Raw genomic sequence first — 24,469 nt, forward strand, 5'->3', positions numbered from 1 at the left:
GGTCGGCGTTGAAGAAGGAGTCAGGGCGGCATTTTCAGATCTGGGTCGAAGGTGGTGTTGGATAAGGGGGGCGATCTCGAAGTTGGGAAGGGAAAGGACAGCGGTCGGCGACTTGGTGGTCGAAGTGGCCGACAGCTGGTCTGATGCTGATCGGTGGCCGGCGATGGAGAGAAAAGAAGATGAAGATGGCGGCGTTGTGGTCGGAGAGGATGAAATGGAGGGGAAAGCGATGCGGCGGTTTCGTCTGATCGGAGAGTGGGAATAGTAGAGGTTTAGTCTGGTTGGCTTGCTGTCGGAGGTCGAAAGAGTGGATGGGGCCGGTGGTGATTTGTGGATGGGGGGCTGATGATTTTGGAACGAAAGAGAAGGGGAAAGAATTTTCTTTTCTTTTTTTTTATTTGGGCCATGGGTGTGGCATATGGGTGTGGTGGCCTCTGAATTTTTTTCCTGTGGACCATGGGTGTGGTGTACACTACCCAGAGGTGTGGTAGGCTCTAAAATTTTTCTTCCTGTGGACCATGGGTGTGGTGTACACCACCCCTGGGTGTGGTAGAGTCTGCCATCTCATTTTAACTCCTTTTTTCTGCAGTTTTTTTAATCATTCCTTAGTTAATGTCATGTCTTCCTTTCTTCACAACTACATGATCGAAAATAGTATATGTTAAATTTGTGCCGATCTAATTGTCAAAAAAATAAAATAAAATAAAATAAAAATAAAAATAAAATAGAATGAAATAAAATAAGAGAAAATAAAAGAATGAGAATGGATAAAAACTTGGGTTGCCTCCCAAGAAGCGCTCGTTTATGGTCATGAGCTCGACCCCTTTTTCGCTCAATTCTCCGACGAAGGGGATCAAAATAAGTGATCCCTTTCTCGTTTTGTTCACCTATAATGTAGTGCTTCAATTGTTGCCTATTCACCTTGAAAGATCCCGTTGTTTCGCTCCAAACTTCAACAACTCCACTAGGAAAGACCTCGCGGATTTGAAACGGTCCGGACCACCTAGACTTGAGCTTGCCCAGAAAAAGCTTCAAACGAGAGTTGAAAAGCAGCACCGTATCTTCTTGATTAAACTCTCTTCGAAGGATATTCTTATTATGCCATCGTTTAGTCTTTTCTTTATAAATGCGAGCATTCTCATAGGAATCTAATCGTAGTTCATCTAGCTCATGAAGTTGAAGCTTTCTTTTCTCACCTGCGGTCTTCATATCGAAATTGAGCAACTTGATAGCCCAATACGCCTTGTGCTCTAACTCAACTGGGAGATGACATGATTTGCCATACACCAACTTGAACGGTGTCATACCTATGGGTGTTTTGTAGGCAGTTCGATAGGCCCATAAAGCATCCGAGAGTTTCATAGACCAGTCCTTTCTCGAACGATTAACTATTTTCTCCAAGATGCTCTTAATTTCACGATTCAAAACCTCCACTTGACCACTAGTTTGAGGATGATATGGTGTGGCAACCTTATGGGTGACCCCATATTGTCTTAATAGAGCTTCGAATTTTCTTTCAATAAAGTATGAACTGCCATCACTGATTACCGTCTGTGGCACTCCAAACCTTGGAAAAATGACGTTCTTGAATAGTTTCACAACCATTTTAGCATCGTTAGTGGGGGATGCTATCGCTTCTACCCACTTGGAGACGTAATCCACCGCCACTAAGATGAACTTGTTATTACACGATGATGGAAACGGTCCCATGAAATCTATGCCCCACACATCAAAGACCTTAATTTCTAAGATGGAGTGTAAAGGCATCTCATGTCACTTCGAAATGTTCCCGGTCCTCTGACAACTATCACAAGATTTCACAAACTGATTTGCATCCCGGAAAAGACTCGGCCAATAGAAACCTTATTGTAGAACTTTTGCAGTTGTCTTTGAAGTGCTTGCATGTCCTTCGTAAGAAGATGAATGGCAATGATGGAGAATACTTGCAACCTCATCTTCAGGAACGCACCTTCTAAACATCCCATCAACACACCGTTTGTATAGAAATGGTTCATCCCAAAAATAATACTTCAAGTCAGCAAAGAACTTCTTCTTCTGTTGATAGCTCAGATCTGGAAGTAAAACTCCACACACTATGTAGTTGATGAAGTCCGCATACCATGGTGCATCCAATCTTTCTATGGCTAAAAATTGATCATCTGGGAAGGAGTCGTCGATCGGTAGTTCATCCTCCTCCCTATCATGTGATTCTGGTTTCATCCTCGACAAATGGTCTGCCACCAAATTTTTTGTCCCTTTCTTATCCTTTATCTCTAGGTCAAACTCTTGTAAAAGAAGTATCCATCGAATCAACCTAGGCTTGGCATCTTGCTTGCTCAAAAGATATTTGATGGTGGAATGATCGGTATAAACGATGACTTTGGACCCCATTAAGTAAGACCCGAACTTGTCAAAGGCGAAAACAACTGCTAATAACTCCTTTTCAGTGGTAGCATAGTTAACTTGGGGCCTCATCAAGGGTGTGACTAGCATAATAAATTGCATGAACTATCTTGTTCTTTCTTTGACCCAACACAGCACCAACCGCGTAATCACTTGCATCAGTCATGACTTCAAATGGGAGATTAATCACTTGCATCAGTCATGACTTCAAATGGGAGATTCCAATCCGGCGGTTGCATAATAGGAGCTGTTATCAATGCTTCCTTCAACCTACAAAAAGCATCAAGACATTCATCAGTGAAATCATAGGGAGCATCTTTAAGAAGAAGTTTAGTTAAGGGTTTTGCAATTTTTGAAAAGTTTTTGATGAAACGCTGATAGAAACCAGCATGTCCCAAGAAACTTCTTACTCCCCTAACCGATGTTGGTGGCGGTAATTTTTTAATGATTTCCACTTTTGCACGATCAACTTCAATTCCTTGCTTGGACACCTTGTGTCCTAGAACAATTCCATCCCTTACCATAAAATAGCATTTCTCCCAATTTAGGACTAAATTAACTTCTTCGCAACGCTGCAAAAATCGAGACAAGTTAGCTAAACAACCATCAAAAGTAGTTCTGTACATAGAGAAGTCATCCATAAACATGTCCATAATGTCTTCTATAAAATCAGAGAAAATAGCCATTATACATCGTTGAAAAGTGGCAGGGGCATTACAAAGACCAAAAGGCATGCGCCTATAAGCAAAGGTCCCATAGGGACATGTAAAAGTGGTTTTTTCTTGGTCACTAGGATGAATGGGGATTTAAAAAAATCCCGAATAGCCATCTAAATAACAAATATAGGAATGCCTAGCCAACCTTTCCAACATCTGGTCTATAAAGGGAAGTGGAAAATGATCTTTTCGGGTTGCCTTGTTCAATTTTCTATAATCAATACACATCCTCCAACCCGTAACCATCCTAGTAGGGATAAGTTCGTAATTCGCATTCTTAACTACGGTCATACCCCCTTTTTTTGGAACCACATGAACCGGGCTAACCCATTCACTATCTGAAATAGGATAGATTACACCAGCATCTAGTAGCTTAAGCACCTCTTTTTTAACCACTTCTTTCATATTAGGATTTAATCTACGTTGGTGCTCTATAGAGGGTTTATGATCATCTTCCAAAAGAATTCTATGCATGCAAATCGATGGGTTGATTCCTTTAATGTCGTCCATGGTGTATCCTATGACCTTGCGATGCACCCTAACTGTTCTAAGCAACTTATCAGCTTCATTTTCATTTAGACATGCATTCACAATCACAGGATAAGTAGAGTCAGGGCCAAGAAATTCATACCTTAAGGAGGAAGGAAGGGGTTTTAATTCTACCTTTGGCGCATTATCCTTTTCACAAGTAGATCCTTTTGGCTCTAGCATCAATCTTTCAAGCTTTGCGTTTCGAAGTGGAGCAGTTGATGTTGATTCTGAAGATTGAGCATACGCGGCTACCTCGGGGTCTTCATCATTTATTGAACCATCACTTACCAAACATTTCTCAAGTGGATCAGCTGAGTTATTGTTTGCAATTTGCTCATGTGTACACTTGTCAATGACAACGACCCTGTAACAAATTTTATTAGTTAGAGGGAGTTTCATAGTATTACTTAAATCAAATTCTACCGTCTCCCCTCTAATATTTAAAGAGAGCCTTCCATTTTTAACATCAATTATGGCACCTGCAGTAGAAAGGAAGGGTCTTCCTAATATAATTAGAATGTTAGAATCTTCTTCTATTTCCAAAATAACGAAATCAACCGGGATAAAGAACTTACCGACCTGGATAGGTACATCTTCAAGTATACCTACCGGATATTTTATCGATCGATCCGCCAATTGGAGTAATATCGTGGTTGGCTTTAAATCACCTATGCCAAGCTTCTTACAAATAGACATCGGCATCAAACTTACGCTTGCACCTAAATCACACAAAGCACGGTTAATAGAGATATTACCAATAACACAAGGAATAGAAAAGGAACCTGGATCCTTAAGCTTAGGAGGCAGATTATATATTCTGGATGATAGCACTACACTCCTCAGTAAGGGCCACAGTCTCGTATTCTTCCAACTTCCTTTTGTTAGATAAGATCTCTTTCAAGAACTTAGCATAAGAAGGCATTTGAGAAATAGTTTCAGTGAATGGGATATTGATGTGCAGCTTTTTCAAAATCTCCAAAAATTTTCCGAACTACTTTTCTAACTTAGCCTTAGCTAACCTTTGGGGAAAGGGTAGAGGAGGCTTGTAAGGAGTGGGAGACACATATTTCTTAACTTTTTCTTTTTCTTGCATTTGGGTCTCATTATCCACATCTATCACATTTTCATTTTTTTCTTCATGAAGACCATCCACCCCATCATTTTCCTTCATATTAGGTCCTTCATATTGTTTTCCACTCCTAAGTGTTATAGCATTCACATGACCCCTTGGATTTGTCTCAGGTTGTCCAGGTAGCATACCTAAAGGCCTAGCAAAAGAGCTAGCATTTTGCGCCAATTGAGTGATTTGTGTCTCTAACATCTTGTTATGCGTAGCTAGGGAATGAAGAGCTAGCATTTTGCGCCAATTGAGTGATTTGTGTCTCTAACATCTTGTTATGCGTAGCTAGGGAATCCATCTTAGAGGCCAAGCCAATTGAGTGATTTGTGTCTCTAACATCTTGTTATGCGTAGCTAGGGAATCCATCTTAGAGGCCAATTATTTTACTACCTCATTCGTCATTTGTTGTTGTTGTTTAAACTTCATTCAATTTCGACTGAGTCATCACAAACTTTTCCATCATATTTTCCAAATTAGACCTTTGGGAAGGGAGATTAGATTGAGGAGCACGAAAACCAGGTGGACCAAAATTAGATGCGGGCATAGAATTTTCAGGTGGGTTTCTATAAGAAAAATTAGGATGATTCCTCCACCCCGGATTATAAGTGTTGGAGAAAGGGTCTCCCTTCTTATTAAAGTTATTAACATAGTTAACATGTTCATTATCAGAAGTATTAAGGGATGAGGGGTTTCCTAATTGACATTCAAGTGCAGAATGACCCACATAACCGCATATCTCACATGCAATTGAAGTAGACGCCACAAAATTAATACTCAAGCTTTCAACTTTTTTAAATAAAGCATCAACTTTAGAGAATATATTATCTAAAGCATCTATTTCATACTTGCCACCTTTTGATGTCTGAGCACGCTCGTTCGCCCATTGATAGTGATTCTGAGCCATGTCTTCAATGAGAGTGTATGCCTCATCTATTGTTTTGTTCATCAAAGCTCCTCCTGTAGTAGCATCAACAGTCATCCGAGTGTTGTAAGTGAGCCCGTTGTAGAAGGTGTGAACAATTAACCACTTCTCCAGTCCATGGTGAGGGTACATCCTCAATAATTCCTTGTAGTGTTCCCAAGCTTCATAGAGTAACTCTCCTTCCTTCTGTACAAAGCTTGTGATCCGGTTCCTCATCTGTGCTGCTTTACTTGGGGGAAAATACTTTGCAAGAAACACCTTGGACAACTGATCCCAAGTGGTGATGGACCGAGCGGGCAATGAGTGCAACCAAGCCCTAGCCTTGTCCTTTAAAGAGAACGAAAATAATCTGAGTCGAATAGCATCATTGGTCACTCCATTAAGCTTCAAAGTGTCGTAATACTCTAAAAAAATTGACAGGTGGAGAATCGGATCTTCAGTAGCACCACCTCCAAACTAATTTTGTTGAACTATTGAGAGCAGTGATGGTTTTAGCTCAAAATTATTAGCTTCAACAGTGGGCCTTGTAATACTTGACTGCGTGCCTTGAGCATTTGGGGCAGCGAAATCCTTAAGAAGCTGATTCTGATCACCCATTGTAGCTTGTCGCTTCTGATGTTGTTCCTCCGTTGTCATCTCCGTTGCGAGGGCAATCCGAAGGGATGGAATCTAAATTTTCAGCGGTAGTACAGCTTCACATCCGTACACCAGCGAATACGGGGTGGCACCTGTAGGCATGCGTATAGTGGTGCGATAAGCCCAGAGTGCTTCACCGAGTTTGTCATCCGAAATCCTTAAGAAGCTGATTCTGATCACCCATTGTAGCTTGTTCTGTGTTCCTTTGCTCCCTTATATACATTCTTATCTCTACAAGAGTCACCGATAGTTCAGCATTGTTTTCGTTGTGTACTTCTGTTTGATGCCCTTGCATAAAAGAAAGTGAGTAGAGAAGAGAATTTAAAAAAAATCCAGTCTAGTTTAATAACGTGAACACTTAATATTAACACCGCAGTCCCTGGCAACGACGCCAAAAACTTAGTAGGCAAAATCTGCAAGCGCACAGACTCGTTATAGCTATCAAGGTCGATCCCACAGGGACTAGGGTTAATTACCAAATTTCAAGTTATTCGACTAGCTAAAGTAATGAGTAAATTAGAAGAGATGAAAATTAAAAGAAATAAAATAATAACTAATCAGGTGGAATTTAATATAATGAAGAGTCAGGATTGGGTTTTCACCACAACTTCGATGCTAAATGATGAATTATTTTAGTTCTCGGTGTTGGTTTAAACTAGAAAGGGTGAATTAGCCTAAATTAATCTAAAGCCTCTTTCAAGGTCTAAAGATCGTGCCTAATTAATCTCAATTAACCTCCTTTCGTGAAATTAAGATTAAATTAAACCCATTAAGCTTTATGCTAATCCAAATCAAATCCCCAAGGAATCTAGCCTACTTTCATGGTTCGAGCTCCCTGCTTAATTTCTAGAGATCCGGAATTAATCTTCACCTTTCAGTCCTTCAATTAATTACGTATGATTGCTAATACGGTGATCAAGTGAATCAACAAAATTAAAACACTAGAAATCAAGTTTAAAGATTTAAACTTTCACCAAAAACCTATATAAATCCATCATTAATCACCAAAAAGTTGGGTTCTTTCCCAATCCTAGACAAGAAATCTACTCACACATGATTGGGATAAGAGAATACATCAAATAATTATATAAATCAATCATAAGAAGAAATAAATCAAAGACAGGAAAGAATTAACCTGTCTTTCAATTGAAATCTCCAAAATCAAAACTTGCAATCCAATCTTGTACAAGAGATTAATGTCTTTCTTCAATACTTGAACTCCAAAATAATTGCTAATTGATGGCTAAGAGAACATAACAAAAGATATCCAAAACCCTAAGTCAAAACATCTATTTATATGTCCCCAAAAATCTGGAAAATAACTAATTCCCGCGCCACAGGTGTGGTCTGCACCACACCAGGGTGTGTTAGGGGTTGTTTTGCTGATTTTGTGCTTCTTTGTATAGGTTTTGGTATTTTGGCCGTAACTTCTTCGTCCGATCTCGAAATAAGGTGATTCAAATTGTGTTAGAAATCTGTTGAAGAGATCTACAACTTTCATCTTTTGAGTTTTTCTTGATTCAAACTACATCATGGTTGAATTTCCAATTCTACATACTTGTGCATCCGTTTCCTTCTCGAACTATGCATTCCAAATCTTGTTGTTGCTTCAAACTCTTGTTTAACTTCCAACGATCATCAAATCTTTCAATCTTGAGCCAATAACTACATAAAGGAACACAAAACACAGCAGTATCCTTGATCTAAACACTAAATATGCATCAAACATCCGTAAATCATACTTGAAACACATTAAGATAATGCATATTTTACGTGTTTATCACTATATAAACTCCGCTGGTGGCCGGTGCCTGCTGCGCTACTGGCGGTGAAACACATGGGTCCATTTGACACTGATAAATACTCTGAATAGCACAATTCTGGCCTATAGGCCCCTAAATCCTCGGAATAACCGGTAGCACATCTATCCTCCGATGCTGGCCGTAACTGTTGCCCTAAGATTATTGACCCTGATCTCTATCATGCTAGTCTCCTGCTGGTGTACTCCAATAATTCTTCATTCTATGTCCGATCTTGTTATAATTGTATCATGTGTCCCGAATCATGCGCTGCTGCGATGCTATCAAATCATGTTGTGCTATCTTCTTATAATGTCTTTGTTGCTGATGGTAAAAATCCTTACCCCGCTGCTGAGGTCCTCTAGATCCCATAATAGGCCTCTTGTCCTTGTCATTGCCATCATGCTAGTCTTGATTTCGTAATTAACTATAGGCATATCTCACTGTTTTAAGCAAACTAGCTCTAACTGCTTGTCGAAGAAGTAAACAAAATTTTCCCAAATAAGTGATATTCACTATCCCGACGAAAATCTGAAATCATAGCTATCATTTGCTACTATTCTCCGGTGATATCCTCTGTGCTGAATATATTTAACCTCTGGTTTGGTACTGAGTCTACATTAAGAAATTTTCACATATTCATTTTTATTTATAAGCTGCATATGAAACTAGTGTGCCCTGCACTATGGTGTTCTCAGTATCTGATATCCTTCCTATTCTTTTAGAGCCAAACCTCGTGCTATGCGGTTCTATCAACAACTAGTTGTGGTGATGATGAAATCATTGGTATTACCTCTTTATTAGGCATGACTGGTACAATTAGTGGTGGAACTCTAGAAAATATAATGTGGCTCGCTACTCCCTCCTCGAGTGTTGCTAGTCTCTGTTTCTGCAAACGGCGCCATAAAGTCGATCAAATACTGTGGAGCCTGCTGCGACTCAGACTATGCTTGCCCAGCTCTCTGGGTGTGAGTTTTATCTCGACCGTATCCTCATCCCAACATTTATAATATCGAGAGGAGAGCTTATGATCACAGTAATATATATATATAACATATCACAACACGTATTCATAACATATAGTATTCACGCAAATACTTTAAATCAATATAAAATAATTATCATAAATTTTTTTTTTGAAATTTTGAGATATATGCACATATCGTCCTCACTCATTATAGGAATTCCTAACAGACTCTATAATGAATCCTAGGAAACTCTATCCTAGCTCCACAATTTGATACAGGAATGATCCTAAGGATGTTGAACTAGAGCTCTGATACAAACTTTGACGCCCCAGGGTTCACACAAGGATGCAGTCCAAGGTGAAACCCAGATTATCAAACCTGCCAAGCACCAAATACCATGCTACGATATGTTTCACCATCACAATCACTATCTCTTTAATGGAAACAATAAATAGACGAAGGTACAGACAGGCAAAATAGAAATAAAACGACATCGAATGTACACAGAAGAAGCATATGAAATATCAATAATGAGCCCAACTGGGATGAAATAAATATATCTCTGAATCTGAACTGAATTTCAAATACAATGAGTCAAATAACAAAGTCTCACAATAGCTCTCAACTCTATGAAACAAAATACCAATCTAGAGTCTGAAAATAATCAACTACATGTGGAGTTCTGCAATAACTATAAAATATGATAAGTAGCTAAACGGATAACTAAGATGTCCCATCAACCTGTGACTCTCCGTGCGCCAGACTCACTGCCTGAAAGAGGGGAAACAACGAGCGTCAAAGCGCTAGCGAGATCATCACTACCTCTCCCCAGGGGAAGGGATAGGAGTATATAGAAAATAGAGTTAGTACATACATATATCAAATCATTCATATAGCTCTCTATGAATGAAAAACAAATAGTCAAGGAAACATACTCTAATCTCCAACATAAAGAATAAATATTTCATCTCAAAGTACAATCCAGTAACCTGCTCTAATATAAGAAGATGCCAACCAAATCAAAACGAAATATAACTGCCGTCCATAACGGGTGTGCCAAAATCTCAAAGTAAATACCCTACTCACGGGTAGTCTATCATTAAAGTAAAACTTATAACTGATCAAATATCTATGTGTGCATCATCTTGTGCTATAGCGATACTCTTGAAATGCTCTTACTCAATCGCTCTGCGGTAATAGATTTTATTATCTCCCTATTCCGGATACGTGTAATAACGATACTTTTGTAATACTCTTACTCAATCGTTCTGCGGCAATAGGATTATTATTCTCCTATTCCGGATACGTGTAATAACGATACTTTTATAATACTCTTACTCAATCGTTCTGCGGCAAATAGGTTTCATCTCCCTATTTCCGGATACGTATAGAACAACATTATTCATATGTGTTAATCAGTTTAACTCATGTCGAAAGTGTGTCCATCTAACACAATCTAGTATACATGCACAAATCTCGGTGTGCGTGTCCTCATCTGAAGTTCACCATCATCCCAGGTGTTAAACAATTACTAATATCATAGTCTATCATCATTAGATCTAGAAATCTGCTCGACAAACCAAAACCAAGCCATATAAACATGCACAGCCAAAACAGACTGGCGGTTGACCGTGACGGTCGACCGCGACGGGCTCCAGAGACTACCCTGGTCCATGTCCTGCACGCGGTCGACCGTGAACCCTGATTTCCAGATTCTCAATTTTTTTATGTATGTCGTGTTCACGTTGTGTTTTTATGATTCAAATATGATTAAATCTTCATAAAACTTGTATGCAAACATGTCACAGCAGATATGAATATCTGGAAACAACTCAACAATTATAAACATGATTTTATGCTTTAGATTTGTATTCAAAACCCTAAAAACATGCATAAAAGCTCAAAATAAAGAATCAAACTTTTTCCTTTAGATTAACCATATTTTAAAATCATCATCAGATCTAAATCATCTTTGTAAAAACGTTCTCAACCTTTTTAGCATGAAAAGACCTAATCTTTATACATATAATACAAAGAGTTGTCTTTTATACATAATCTATTCGTTTAGGCTCTACAAAACATGTTTAAATCTTTTTAAAAATATTTTAAAAACTAGGAGGGGGATTAGTAGAGATGACACTAGCCTGAGATTGTAGGAAAACCTTTTAGAAGCAATGTCGAAAGAGATCTCCACTCCAAAAACCAAAAAATCAACAAAAATCCACTTGAAAGCCTCCAATTCTTCTCCAAGAAATCAAACTAGGGTTTGGGGGGGTTTGGTGGCTGTTAGGGTTTTAAAATACTAAAATAGTACTGAAATTTTTGTTAATACATGTTATACATAGTAGAAAAACGGGTGTGGGCCTAAAAATACCCGAAACCAACCCGAACCAGGAAACCTAATCTGACTAGAAAAATACCTCTTCGGTATTTTGACTGTAACTTCCTTATCCGATCTCAGAATGAGGTGATCTAAGACTTGTTGGAAAGATAAAGAAGACACCTACAACTTTGGTCATTTACACCTTTCCAAATTCTAACTGCATCAGTATAAAAAACTTAAAAACGCATAACTAGTCATTATTCCCAGATTTTCACTCTTTTGGCCTTTGTGCATGTTTTGTGCATTTGCACTCATATTTTCATAAATATACATTGAATTGATCTCAAATCAATTCTTATCGTATCCAAACATCAAAATATATTATTTTTCACTATATAACATATTTATCATTATTTATCATAAAATATTTAAATTTACGGGGTTTTACAACACCCTAACTCAGGGTTGCTAGTTCATCATTTTACCCCCAAGGCATCCCTCTGTAGGGCGAAAGACCTAGTTGACTTTGGTAAGTCCTAGGCAAAGCCTCAGGGTTGTGAAAAACCTAGTTAACTTTTGTAAGTTCGAGGCATTCAACTTCGATCGAATTCAAAGACCTTGGTGCCTCTTCTCAGGGTAAACCCAAGGCACTCACCATACGGTCGACTCCCACAGTCGCCTCTTGACCATCATGGCTATATTGAAGATATGGACATCTACGTAAGTCCTAGGTACTCAACCTCAGGGTTGTCATTCTATTAAACAAACCTTGGTGTTATTCTAAAAATAAACCCAAGGCTGGAACTTAAGTGCTTGAATGACCTCGACAATACAACTTTGGTGATACAATTTGCCAAGTCTTAGACGGCTGAAGACCCAAACACAGCCAACAGAAAGTAATAGATGAAGTCGGTCGTCTCGACCCCTCTACATTTAAGTCGACATGACATGACAGGCTCATCATAATCAATACTTGGTTCTCTCAATCAGAACAAAGCTAAATTAGCAAAGCCAAGGAGTAAATAAAGGCAGACTCAAAATGAGAATAAAGTTGTTTTTTATTCCAAAGTGCAAACTTCATTACAAACTCTTTACAATATCCATGCCAAAGTACATACAAAGCATGTTGATATTTACAAAAAAAGAGAGTACAAATACAAGCCCTTAGACCTCTCGACCAGATCCGGGAGTAAGACTTGGGAGGCTCTCAACGACAACAAAGTCCGCGGCGGCTTTGGCGGCAACAACTGAGGAAGCGGGAGAATTCTCTTCTGGATCATCCTCTGGCTCGTCATCACCCCTAACATCCAGCGCCAGATCCATCCCACCTCCACTCTCCTCGATCTCCTCCAAGAGATCAAAGTAGCAAGAGACACGAGGGGGGTAATGGAGATCGAGGAAGGGAAGAGAGCTAGAGGAGAGCAGCGAAGCAAGATAGTCGACGTCAGCCTTGCAAGCCAATGCTACCTCAATTTTTCCTAGAGGGACATGGTGCCACTCGTCGACAACCTCCTTCCTATGCTACGCTAAGTCAAGATGAGCAAACCGACCCTCCAAGTCCTTGACAATTATTGCGGACACCGGAGGAGTCAACCGCTCCTCCTCAAGATCCTACCTCAGCAGCTCGACCAAAAGACAGCTCGATTTAGCTTCCTCCTCGGTCTCCGCCTTTAGGCGCCTCTCGGACTCGACCTCCACAGCCAAAGCAGTCAGTTGGCCATCCCGCTCAGAAACCCCTTGCTGCAGATGACCGACCTCTCCCCTCAACCGATCCACCTCCCGCTAGAGATCATCAACAGAACCCAAGTGCTTGGAAACTTGGATTCTGTAGCCTATCAAAAGCCGCTCCTTTTCGTCCAGCTCCCACCACCAGATGTCCGCTCTGCCTCTCAATTCGGCCTCTAAGGCAGCAATCCTCTACTCTGCCTCTTCCTTGGTCGACTTCTTTTGGGCTAGCTCGGCGTGTCACCTCTGTGCCACCTCATGCATATGCCTCATCCGGTCAAACAGCTCCTGCTCTAATAAAGGCCCTCAGACCAAATAGGCCTTGAGGGCCAAATATGCGCTAGCGCTTGGTATCTCCCACAAGAGCCTCTTATCCTTCGGGAGGGTAAACTGGGATACAGCGTCGATCGAGGCAGTTAAGGACTGCATGACCGAGGACTCCACATCCATGGGTTCCTCCAGGACAAACTTGTCACCTTTGGGAACCTCTTCTCTAGGCGAGCCGGGGGTTAACGGATCTCCCACCAACATAGTCCTCGCCCTCTCCCAGTACCGGTGAGTAAGCTCATCAATCCCATGGCAGAATGGCCAGAACTTACTCCACACATCCACCATCTCATCCGACTCGGGCCCTTCTGGAGCCGTTGTTTTCTCGTCAACACAGTCCTGATTTCCCGACAAGCTCCTTACCAGGCCTGTGGAATTGTACGACCGCAAAACTCGACCCAACTGTCCCCTTGACAGGGGCCCTCGCAACTACTTCTTTGATAGTTGGAGCTACCCCCTCTGCTACAAGAGGGGAAGAGTCGCCCACGGTGTCGATCTCATTCGGTCGATAAGCTTGGACAGACCTCTTCCACCTCTTGAATGGTTGAAGAATTTCTCTTAATGCTTTTTTCAAGGGGGGAGCTAGCAGACTTGCTCTTGCTCGGTCAACCGAGGAGGACAAAATCATGGAAACGCCCGCCGACCAAAGAGATGCTGTCTCGAAAAGATTGCTCCTGTCTCGAGACCCAGCATAGGAGCAAATCTTTACCAGTTGCCACCTTTCCTCATCATTAAGAGGACACGGCCTCAGTACATCCTTAGCCACATTGGACCAATTGGGACAAGAAAGAACGCCATCAGCCCCGAAGACCCACACAAAGTGCACCTTCCAATCCCTGCTGGACTCTAGAGCATCTGACACAAGTTTAATATTTCCAAGTAGTGAAAATAGTAGTGTGGGTCCTCTTTCTTCAATTCGACACCGACCAAATGTCCTAGAAGTCATGTGGTCGGTGAAACTCCAACCCGGTAGCAAATGATGACAAAGCCCACCAGAACCCTAATGACATGAGGGGTAAATTAAGAGGGGAAACCCTTAGAACAATGCAGACATCCCTAATAAAGGGATGAAGTGGTAGCCGTAGACCATGCTCAAGATGAGCAAGGTAAAGCAGCGCACGGTCCCCGCCATGGTGATACATAGGTTCGATCATACTCGGGGCCCCCAGTGTAAAATCCCTTGAAATGTCATAAAGATCGTAATATGGCTCAAGCATCCTCGTCAGGACCCTCGAGCGAGTGTGCTGGAGAAGAGCAATCCTCTCCTCATTGCGGCCTGCAGTGGAAGCTGGGGAAACCATTGAAGAATTTGATTTGCAAAGTAAACTTACGAAAATTCGGAGAAGCGCCGGAGATATTTTGGGCAAACTCAAAAAGAATTCTATTTCACCCCCAACGAGCTATTTATAGTATTCCGAAGGGGCACGAGGATTAATCAAAATGGTTGTCTCGTTTCCAAATAAATGGGCGAGATTCACCTCGAAATCTCAGACAGTTAGCTCAAAACTCGAAGTGACGTTATTATTTACTCCACACTTCTTCGCTCAAAAATCGAAACGATGCCATTACTCTGACAACTGGTAGCATCATTAGATCATCCTCAACAGTGACATTTCGTTGGCCCAATAAAGGCCTCAGGAATCTCTCTAAACAATGTCTACTAAGCAAAGTATACTGGGCCCTAATCGACCCATCACGGCCGACAAGTTGACTTTAAGGATATCTCTTGGACAACTCGTCTAAGTTGCATAGATGCTAAGTAGCAAGAGCAGTTGATCAGATCGGTCTAAGACTTAGAAAAAATTAATCCTTCAAAAGCTTACTTGCTCAAGTTCTAGACATCTCCTCTCTATAGAGAACGAGTCCTCTAAGGTTAATGCTTAAATCTACCAGTCCACATTGGAACTAATTCATCCGGCAAAACATTCTGAGATTATGCAACAGAAGCAATTCCAAAGTGGTTCTTTATCATATTTCACTCAGACTCAGCTAAATCCGACTCCAAGAGAAAGAGACCAACTGTTATGGTATTCCCATTTGCCAAAATATAACTCGCCAAACAATGGGTGGGTGTATTTTCGCAAGCAAGGCCCCAACCAGTTGACCCCTTTGCCAAAATAACAGGCGGGCATATTCTCATTTGCCAAAATATAACTTGCCAAATATAACTCGCCAAAATATAACTCGCCAAAATATAGGTCTCATCATGACCCTAGCACTGATAGTCTTCATGACTCGTCATATCACATGGGCTCTACCACGCCGCCGATCACTCTCCATTTGATGCTGAGACAATTGAAAGTGCCCTATAGGGGGGTGAATAGGGTACTTACAAATCTAATCTGATATTAATGCCAAATTAAAATTTATTAACTAATATCCTAGATATTATGATATACAACAAGTTATGTGCACGGATATGTAATTAAACTAAGGGCGATATAAACATGAACATAATATGATATGTAATTAAACTGAGGACGATATATGCATATATCTCAAAATTTGAGAAATTTTTTTTTATGATAACTATTTGGTGTAAAGTCAAAGTATTTGTGTGAATACTATGTGTTGTGAAAATTTCAATGTGATACGTTATTTATAAAGGTCTATTTTGACTCATAAACTCTCATTTTCTTATGATCAGAGAGATGGCAGGATGTGGTAGACCTCGTACTCGGAGAGCTAGCCAGGCAGAGTCACAGCAGACACCATCTGAGCAGCAGCCAGCTCAATCCGAGCCTCAGCAGACTCCACCCGAGCCGCAACAGGCTCCTCAGTATTTGGTGGACATCATGACTCCTCTAATTGCCCGGATGACAGCCATTGAGGAGTTGGTGACGACTCACATAGCACCGCGGACACCACCACCACCACCTCCAGTAGTTCCATCAAAGGGGATACCAGCCGTCCCAATCAGAGAGAGAGACTCAGAGGTAGCACCTGCAGCTGTTCCTTTAGCAGTCCTAGATAGAGCCACAGAGCAGGAGGCTTGGCTCCGTATGGTTGAGAGGTACCAGAAGATGAGGGCACCAGAATTCCAGGGATCACCAGACCCTCTCGTAGCCCATAAGTGGAAGGAGGATGTGGGCAATATCCTGGACATACTCAATGTGGATTCAGTGCAGAAGCAGAGATTGGCATCCTACAGCTTGAAGGGAGATGCCGGGAGATGGTACCGACTTCAGTTTACTCCAGAGCAGAGGATGACCCTTACATGGGAGGACTTCATATACTTCTTTGATGGGCAGTATATTTCTTCTGGGGCACGGACTGGGAAGGAGCTTGACTTGTCCAGGTTGACTCAGGGGGACATGACCGTTGCAGATTTTGAGAGCAGGTTCATGGAGTTGCTATATTTCACGGGTATGTGGCAGACAGGAGAGCGTCAGGCTCAGATGTTCTTGGCAGGGCTTCGCCCTAATCTCCGCCGATACCTAGTCTCGAGGAGGTTCTATTCAGTTAGGGAGGTAGCTGAGGCTGCCACTTCACAGGAGATTAAGACTAGCGTGTTCCAGAAGGATAAGGAAGGGAAGGCCAAGGCAAGGCAGAGCGGTGACAAAGGCAAGAACAAGAGATCTTTTTCTAGGCATCAGCAGCAGCATCAGGGCCCTTATAAAAAGGGACCCTAGCAGGATCAGAGAGCGCATCAGCAGCGCAAGTTTCAGGTATCTTGTTTTAACTGTCACAAGATCGGGCATAAGGCATCAGAGTATCGTAGCGCACCAGCAGGAGCTCAGCAGGGCAGGGGTCCGAACCAGTAGCAGCAGCAGCAGCGACAGCAGGGCAGAGATCAGGGCCAGCAGGACAGGCTTGAGGCACCGCCAGCAGTCCAGAGGACTGAGGGGCAAGTTCGTGCAGTTCAGGAGTTTCCTCAGGGGCAGATTGTCCCATTTTCTCCAGCTCCAGCAGCAGAGCAGTCTCCAGCCACAGGCAGGGTTTATGCAGTAGTTCCCCGTGATCATGGAACTAGCGAAACCATAGTGGAGGGTACGTTCCTTGTGGATTCTTTCCCCGCCCATATTCTTTTCGATTCGGGAGCCTCACATTCTTTCATCTCTCATGCACTTATGGCTAGACTCCAGCTCGTAGCTCAGCCTCTAGACACCCCTTTATCTGTTTCCACCCCTTTAGGTGAGGTATCGCTTCTGGAGAGCGTTTGTAGGAGGTGTACCGTCAGTTTAGATGAGTCAGAGTTTATAGTTGATTTGATAGTGTTGCATATGTCCGAGTTCGATGTCATCCTTGGTATGGATTGGTTGTCTTCCTACCATATTAGTATTGACTGCTTTGCAAAGACAGTCAAGTTGAGAGCGTCCGATGGGTCTGAGATGATTGTAGCCACCTCTCAGGGCAACCGATTTGCGGAGTCATTTCTGGCGTACATCGAGGAGGTGATGCGACGAGATCAGGGTGCTGAGTTATTAGAGACTAGGGTTGTCTCAGAGTATCAGGATGCCTTTCAGTATATACCCGGATTACCTCCGATGAGAGAGGTGGAGTTCTGTATTGAGTTGCAGCTAGGCACAGCCCCGATATCCCGTGTACCCTATCGTATGGTACCAGCTGAGATGAGGGAGCTTCAGACCTAGTTGGATGAATTATTAGCTCAGGGTTTTATTCGCCAGAGTCATTCTCCGTGAAGCGCGCCGGTCCTCTTCGTGAAGAAGAAGGACGGTAGTATGAGACTATGCATAGATTATAGAGAGTTGAACAAGGTCACTATCCGGAATAGGTACCCATTACCTAGGATTGATGACTTGTTTGACCAGTTGCAGGGGGCGCAGTATTTCTCAAAGATTGATGACATTCCCAAGACCGCCTTTCTTACTCGATATGGTTCTTTCGAGTTCTTAGTCATGCCATTTGGGTTGACCAATGCACCCGCGGTATTCATGGACTTGATGAACCGGGTTTTCCATCCCTTCTTGGATCAGTTCGTGATCGTTTTCATCGATGATATTCTTATTTACTCGAGATCGGAGGCGGATCACGAGGAGCATCTACGGATAGCGTTGAGGACTCTTCAGGAGCATCAGCTGTATGCCAAGTTCAGCAAATGTGAATTTTGGCTTTCAGAAGTCAGATTCCTTAGCCACGTCATCAGTAGGGAGGGCATAGCAGTGGACCCGACTAAGGTCACGGCAGTTCTTGAATGGGAGCCACCGAAGTCGGTGACAGAGATTCGTAGCTTTTTGGGTTTAGCTGGATATTATAGGAAGTTCATTCAGGACTTCTCGAAGATTGCGACGCCTATTACACACCTTACTAAGAAGGGTGTACAATTCATATAGAGCATGGAGTGCCAGAAGGCCTTTGATATTTTGAAGACTAAGTTGACTACAGCACCGGTTTTGACTATTCCGAGCAGCGACAGGACATTCATCGTAAATACAGATGCATAGTTGGTAGGCTTGGGAGGCGTATTGATGCAGACTCAGAGGGTAGTAGCTTATATCTCACGGCAGTTGAGGGTGCATGAGCAGAACTATCCCACTCATGATTTGGAGTTGGCAGCAATAGTATTTGCACTAAAGTCATGGAGGCACTACCTATATGGAGTGCAGTTTGAGTTATTCACAGATCATCAAAGTCTGAAGTACCTCTTTTCCCAGAAGGAACTCAACCAGAGATGTAGGCATATAAAATTGCTTATAGGTCCCTTAGCACAGTTCGGCACAAACCGACGAACCAACGAGGCGACGAATCGCACGCAAGCAACGGAATAAATCCATTCGCGTTCGGAATCAAGCCAAGTGTTGAAGAGTCAACGAGTGATCCAACCAAAGACAAACTCGGACGAATCACGATCGAATCAAGATCAGTTTTGGACTCGAACTCAGAAGCGGATTTACTGCTAAATCAGAAGCGGGTTTACTGCTAAATCAGATCAACGGATCAAAGTATGGATCAACCGAATCACGGACAGAACCCAAAGGCGGAAAACAGCAGAAACCCAAACCCAGATGGGCTCGGCCAAAACCGAGCCGCCTCAAGGTGGCTCGGCCAAAGCCGAGCCACCCTGAGGTGGCTCGGTGGCCGAGCCACCTTGAGGTGGCCGGCCCAGAGCCGAGCCACCTCAAGGTGGCCGGCTGCACTGTGCCCAAGGCACAGTGAGGGTAGCCTATAAATAGGCCCCCTTTTGTTCATTTTCAAAGGTTGGACTTTTGAGAGCCGAAACTCTGCCGGATTGAAGATCGAGCTTAGAGTTTTGAAGACTTGAAGACTTGGACATCCAGATCTGATCCTCGGCGAGCATCCACGTCACAAAAGGCAGGATTTCGAGAGAGGGGAAGGACAGATCTGAGATCTACACGAGATCACACTCCGGATCTAAGCTTGGTCTTAGATCCCGAGATCCGAGCGATTATTTCCTTAGTGAACTAATCCCTCCCGGCTATTATTCCCTTCGTGGAATAATACCCGTCAAATCGTGTAGATCCGACCGGATCTAGATCGCGCGGTGGTCCACGGATTAACCCCGGCGTTGGCAAAGAACCCACAAAAGCGAGTGACCGCAAAACAGGAGCTCGCGATTTGTTCACAAGGAGAAAGTTGTAATTTTTTTATTCGACCAAGCCAAGTTCGAGGAGTACGTGTCCTCGTCCGAATCTACCTCCCCCCGCAAGTCCAAGAAGTTCTCCTCCAGGAGAAAAGTTCGTTGGTTCGAAGAAGCTCGGAAAGCCAACGAAGCTCTCACACCAGCTGACGCCAAAGTTGCGTCGGGTGAAGTTCCACCGACCTCCAACGAGGTCAAACCTGTTCTTGCCGACGCCTCTACTGTTGAGGGCGTTGTGACTCTCTCAAAGAGAGCCCGCCAGAGGCGTCGTCAGACGTCAACGCCTTGCGCGGCAACTCGCTAAGGCGATGGAGTCTACAGACGGATTCCGCTACAATGCGGATCCGAAGAACAGAAGAGGCAAACAGCCTCAGCCACCAATGAACGGCGACTCCTCCAAGCCGCCAAAGAATGAATGGGTCCGCGTCAAACGGAACCGTTCGACACTTGAGGAGCGTATCCGCAAGCGCCGCGCGATGTCAGCGCAGGTACGGGCACAAGTCCAGGAAGCCCGTAGAAGACTGCAAAAGGAGGCGGAGAAGAAGCCACCACCAACGCGCCACCATTGCAGCCTTCAAAGCAAGGCCAACCTCCGGCGAATCAACCAAAGTCGCCGTTAATTCCAATAGCTTCTCCGGGAGATCATGCAGAACCATCCCGAAGGAAGAAGCCAGTTTTGGAGCGTCTCGGTCCAATTCCCGACGAGAGAGGCAAAGCTCCAGTTCACGAGCGTTTGGGCCCGATGAAGAAGCCCAGAACAACTCAATACGCTGGGGGTCGTCATCACCTCCAACATGACAAAGAGCTTAAGGCAGCTACGCGCACCAATTTGCGCATCGAAGTCCAAGAGCACGCTGAGAACTCACGCCCACAAAGGCACGTTTCGACCGATGAAGAAGCCCAGAACAACTCAATACGCTGGGGGTCGTCATCACCTCCAACATGACAAAGAGCTTAAGGCAGCTACGCGCACCAATTTGCGCATCGAAGTCCAAGAGCACGCTGAGAACTCACGCCCACAAAGGCACGTTGTACTATCATGCTGGGGGTACGAATAAAACCAGGAAGAGGAGTCCCCGAGAACAGGAAACTCGATGCCCCTGTTCCAAACTCATTTGGGCGGTATTGTCAGAATACAACTGCATCAAGGCGGTCCCCGAAAGAGTTTCAGTTTTTGAAAGGCTCAGGGCTGAAATGCCAAAACCAAGGCCTAGGCGTTTCCAACGAAGAAGAAGGGTGATTGAAGACGGAGAATTTCCGAGGGTCACCACTAACATGACATCGGCACGGGATAATTTCGAGTCGATTTTGAGAGCCTCCCGGCCTAGAACCCGTCTGCAGTCCGGAACCATCGAGCGAGCAACCTATGGTAGGGTTCGGACAAGACGCCCTTCAGAAGATGAAGAATCTGATGCCGGCTCCGCGGTGGCATCAGATAATACAGTATCCAGCGAGGGACAACCCCGCGAGGCCCTGATGATAAGCGCGGAACAGATGGCCAAGATGCTTGAAGACGCTTTGGCTAAGCAGAAAGAAAGTTTCAAATTTGAGATGGAGATGGCCATGCAGCAGATGAGAGAAATGCATGACCAACAGATCCAAGCATTGGCGAACCAACAAGGCGAGCAGAATCATCGTAACCCGATTAATCTGGAAGATGAGGATGCGAATGCTCGTAATACCAATGATCCTCCCGTCAACGCAGGGGGTGGTAATGAGAATGCTGGCGAAAACACCGGCGAAAACCTGAAGATCAAGAACCTCGAGAGCAAAATCAACACACTAATTTCCGCTCAAGAGACAAAAAAGACGGGCATTCCTTGTCCATACCCAAGGGAGTGGGAATCAATCCCATATCCGGCGAAGTTCAGTCTAATTAACTTCACGCCGTTTAATGGGATGGGTTCACCTACCCAGCATTTGATTTACTTCAAATCGCATTTGGGGGTGATCTCTGGTAATGAGCCTCTGATGGTGCGGTCATTCGTCGGCACTCTTCGCGGAGCCGCCTTCGATTGGTATCGTCGCCTCAAGCCAGGGAGCATAAATAGCTGGGACGACATGGAGTCAAAGTTCCTCGCAAACTTCTTCGATGACGACACCGAAGTTTCTATTGGGTCATTGCTCGATGAGAAGCAGAAAGACGGGGAGTTGGTCGACACCTTCGTCAAGAGGTTCCGCAACAAGGCGATGAATTGCCGGGACCCGATCACCAATGAATTCATCCTCCAGACATGCCACAACAACCTTTCGCTGGACGTGTTGGAAGCAATGGGCACAGCACCGTCCAAAACGTGGCAGGATCTGAAAATCCGGGGAGAGCAAGCTGAGCGATTCCTCAAGAGGAAGAAGGCGGAAAGAGGCCAACCGGCGACGAGTGTTCCAAAGCAAAACTTCGTCCCACGGGGGAAAGGTAAGGCACAAGCTAATGCAGTTGATGCTAATCAAACCTTTCAATTGCAACCACAGCAACAAGCACCCCAACAATCTCGAGGACAATGGCAACAACGGCCTCAGAAGCAGAAATCTGCGGAGCCGAGGTTTCCTAAAGTGTACTCCTTCAAGGATGATGAAGTTCCCGGCATCTTCAAATACCTGTTGGAGAACAACAAGATCCAGTTGCCGGCGATCGTGGATCAAGAAGGGGCCAGCAAAGTGACGGATCCAAAGTACTGCGCGTACCACAGAGCGGTCCACCACCCTACGAGATCATGCTACCACCTCAAGGACAAGATCCAGGCGTTAATCGACGTAGGAGTCATAACCCCGAAACCAGCCAAGAATGTGGGGGCCAACGCAGTGTCAATCAGTTTTGGGTCGGTGCCTACAACTTGGTTCGAGCCAAAACGCGTCACCAAAGTCGGGATGAAGACGGTGAATGACGATCCGCACGGACAGCGCCAAAAGGGACTTGTGCCGCACACAACCCCAAATGGCGAAATCCTTTGGGTTCATCCAGATCTGATTGGAGATGAACAATGGGCCGGTTCGTCATCCGGGAGGAAGTCTAAAGGAAAAGGGAAGTCTTGTTATGGAGTCTCTGCTATCCCAGGGGAAGATGACGAAAGAATCTCCACTTTCCTGCTCTCTGAAGAAGAACAAGAAGCTTTTGCGACACGGAGCGGAAATGAATACCACTACAATTATCCGCCACCTAGTGAGCAGGGGGTGAACAAGCGGGGACCAGCCAAAACTCTCACGGAGATGGGAGTGATTGCAAGTCCCACACCGGGTAAAGAAGCTCTACGACAACCGGTGAATAAACCAAAAGAGAAGAATCCCCAAGAGGTACAGAATCCGAAGCAGTCTCGTTTCAGTCGTCCAATTGGAAGAGACAAACCGGAAAGCTCGAAGACTCCGCATAGCTTCGACATTATGGCGCAATTAGCCAACATTCCTGCACGGATAACGCTGTATGAGTTGCTGCGATTATCCAAAGAAACCAGGGAGGCCCTACAAGAAGCTTTGGCCAATGCAGAGGTATTTCTGACTCAAGTCAAGCCGGTGCATGAACAGCCAGAACCGCTGAGTCAACAGTGCAACATAGCGACTAAGAACCTTCCCTGCATTACTTTCACCAAAGAAGATATGCAGACGAAGAATTCGAACCACGATCGGCCGTTATATTTCGTCGGATACATTGGCTCCAGCCAAGTCAACCGAATCCAAGTGGATCCGGGTTCTGCTGTGAGTATTATGCCGCTTCGATTGATGCATTTCCTCAGCATTCCAGTAAGCAAGTTGGCGTCCACAGGCACTGTTATTTATGGATTCAACACTAGTGGGTCAAGACCCTTGGGTAAGATCCGGGTGAAGTGCCAGATGGGAGATCTGAAGACAGAAGTCACGTGTTATGTGATCGATGCGGAGACTTCGTACAACTTACTATTGGGTCGGCCTTGGATCCATAGTAACGTGATAATTCCATCTACTCTCCATCAGTGTTTGAAGTATGTCGACACTGACAATGAGGTTAGGACGGTGGTCGCGGATAAGCAACCATTCAAGGGGTATGAGAATTATTTCACCGATTCTCTCCTTTATGGTAACGAATCCGATACTGAACCATCGGCCCAGGGCACAGACAGCGGAGAAGAAGCTGATTCTGATCCACCCGCGTGCAGAATCAAGCTAATGAGTTGAGGAATCAACGAGTCATCCAACCGAGAGCGGACTCGGACGAATCACGATCGAATCAAGATCAGTTTCGGACTCGAACTCAGAAGCGGATTTACTGCCAAATCAGAAGCAGATTTACTGCCAAATCAGATCAACCAAATCAGAATCTAAGTCAACCGAATCACGGACAGAACCGAGAAACGGATAAAGCGCAAAACGACGGAAAACAGCAAACCTAGAGGGGCTCGGCCAAAACCGAGCCGCCTCAAGGTGGCTCGGCCAAAGCCGAGCCACCCTGAGGTGGCTCGGTGGCCGAGCCAC

The 24,469-nt window shown here is 44.0% G+C and overlaps 1 pseudogene; it reads right to left on the minus strand.

Annotated features, from left to right (window-relative positions):
* Nucleotides 1,864–5,007, minus strand: LOC109835266 (annotated as a pseudogene).

The sequence above is a fragment of the Asparagus officinalis genome, chromosome 3, assembly GCF_001876935.1.
Source record: "Asparagus officinalis chromosome 3, Aspof.V1, whole genome shotgun sequence".
NCBI lineage: Eukaryota > Viridiplantae > Streptophyta > Magnoliopsida > Asparagales > Asparagaceae > Asparagus > Asparagus officinalis.